At 30.3% G+C, this 2725-nt stretch overlaps 1 long non-coding RNA gene across 1 annotated transcript; it reads right to left on the reverse strand.

Moving 5' to 3' along the window:
- Positions 1 to 394: 394 nt before the first annotated feature.
- LOC126724423 (uncharacterized) lies at positions 395 to 2393 on the reverse strand. Its single transcript, XR_007654978.1, has 3 exons — positions 859 to 2393; positions 709 to 773; positions 395 to 550 (listed from the first exon to the last, which is right to left on the reverse strand). It is a non-coding gene; the product is annotated as an uncharacterized LOC126724423 (long non-coding RNA).
- Positions 2394 to 2725: the final 332 nt, after the last annotated feature.

Raw genomic sequence — 2725 nt, forward strand, 5'->3', positions numbered from 1 at the left:
AAGATTAAGTTTCATATTCTTGCAAGAACAGAAAAAATGATTATGAGGAGATAGAAATAGGGATTTACCACCAAACTTTCTATGGATTTCAGGGCCAAACTGTCATGGATTTCAATAATAAATTTTTCTATTTTATCTACAAAGCAACTATATTGGAATTTCTGGAATTCTCATTTAACTTCATCCAGCAGAGATGCTATGGTTGAAAAACATACACAAACACAGATATTAACGCAACACACACACAATGTTGCAACTCTATCACCCAAAACAAATCAAGAATTGAAGTGAAAAGAACCAAAATACTCATCTAATCTTCTTCTTCTCCAGGGTAATATAACCTTGGATTGTACAACATTTTTATTAAATTTCAATTTCAAGGAGATGGAGAGTCATTGTTGCATCAACAAAAACCTAAAGAAACAAATTTTTAGAATTAAGATATAGAAGAAAACAAATAAGGTAGAGACAGAAAGCATAATATCATAACCTAAAGATTACCTTTTAGATCATGTTCTCTCTTATTTCTTTGTTTTTGCCCTCTCCAAACCTAAATCATATATAACCCCAAATTTCAAAAAATCAAATCAAAACCTAATGTTACCCAAGAACCTAAATGAAAATCAATCCAACCAAATTTCTCAAAACTAATTCATATTTCATACCCATACCTAGATCTAAGAAAGAATGAAAAAGAGAAAAACTTACCGGTGGTAGTTCTCTCAATGTCTGTCTCCTTCTCATCTCTGTATCGCAAGGTTTATTTTTTCCTTCTGGATCGCAAGCATCGGTGTTAAGAAAATTGAAAAGGAAGTGAAAAGAAAGTATCAGAATAGGAGAAACGGAAGGCGCCCTTACGATGATGGCAGAAGATCTGGGTGGCACCCTTCTCTCTATCTCTGCCTCTATTTCTCTGCCTCTCCATTTCTCTATCTCTCTTTTCACTTGATCTCTCTTTCTCCTTTCTCCGTGTAGTAATTTTTTTTTTTTTTTCTTAAGCGGATAGTTTCCTTTTTATACTGCTCCAAATAGTGTTTTAACGTAATGAATCATTATAATTTATCACATTTAAACGGTGTTTGTAGCGTTACCAAACAATGTAATTTATCGCTTTTTAACTTAAATGTGGCTGAATTTTAGATAGCCACTTTTCCTACATGGCAACACCTCCTTAATTGTATGAATCAACTTTCTCTCAGTTTCTGCTATTGCTATTATATATAGCTAGCCTATAGGCCGTGCAATGCACGGGATTTTTTTTTCCTACTAAAATCAATTTCACACCATCCTCATGGTCATCGTCAAATCAACATGGTAATAGAAGATAAAAAATGGGATATTTGATGGTTTTTATCTTTGCTTCTTTTTTTTCCCCCTAAAAGGGAAAACATATATTGTATTGCAAATAAAATTAAACAATTACATCTAGGATAGGTTATTGTTGGACAAAAAATGGAGCTTTTTCCATCCTCTTGTGGTGGTTGCCAGTGCACTGTAGGCTGTAGCTCAATGTTTTGCACTATTCGACTTGAAAACAATTGAAATCAATAATTAATTCAATTTCTCAATGAATTTGTTTGACTACCAAATATATATTCAGCTATATATAATAAAACCTTGAACTAAAACTAAACAACATGAAATTACATTAAAAAAAAAGGTAGATTTCTGAATCCAAAATCTTCTCAACTACCTTATCACCTATGAATCATCTCACCTCTCCGTCCCAAATTATGATGCATTTAAAACTTCTCCTAGAGTCCTAATATTCATAATTAGGAATACTAAATAGAAAAACATATGCAAAATTCGGCCTAACACAACCATTTAGCCCACTTAATTAAGACATTCATCCAATTTTGAGAATCCCCAGAACAGGTTATTACCAAACACCAAACCCATGAATTTTCATGTTTTTTCTTCACTTCTCACCATACACGCATCATTCACAGCACACAGGCTTTAGAACATTCACCCTTTCACTTCAAAAAGCAATATTTATCCAACATCTATATTTTTAAGGTAAATAATAAGAAATCTTATATAATTTTTTATTCTATTTCATTAATTAATTTTCCAGAGTTGTAGCAAATCTATTTGTTTGGTGAATTATTACTATAACTAATTATAAATCAATCTTAAAAACAAAATCTTTATGGACTTTAAACAAATATCACAAAACATTTTCCTATCCCTCAACATATACCCTTAATTTCATTAGCCAATCAGCCATGAAAATAAAATTATGTAAACACAAAATCAACTAAAATATTAACAAAAATAATTAGTTTAAAAGGAAAACAAAAAATCAAATTCAAATGAAGCATTTACAATGTTTTCTTTATTTATCAAATATGACCACCCTCATTCTCTGACATTACAACATCATTGAAACATTATCTAGATTAAAACAAATCATATATAGACGTGTGTGTAGCAACAGTAAATAAATAAAATAAATAAATAAATAAATAATAAATAAAATAAAATAAAATAAAAAAAAAAACAGAAAACAAAACAAAAGTCATAGTTTGTTCCAAAGCAATTTTGGCATTATCCATAATTTTTCCCTTATAGGAGATGGGACAATCCAATTTGTGAAAGACACATCAAACATGTTTTTATGTTTTAAAAAATGCAGAGAGTACATTTGATCAAGTAATTTTGGAAACTGCATCAAAGTGAACACTACAAATGAGAAATAATATAGGCTCAGATGATGCAT

Source organism: Quercus robur, chromosome 4, assembly GCF_932294415.1.
Source record: "Quercus robur chromosome 4, dhQueRobu3.1, whole genome shotgun sequence".
NCBI classification, from domain to species: Eukaryota; Viridiplantae; Streptophyta; class Magnoliopsida; order Fagales; family Fagaceae; genus Quercus; species Quercus robur.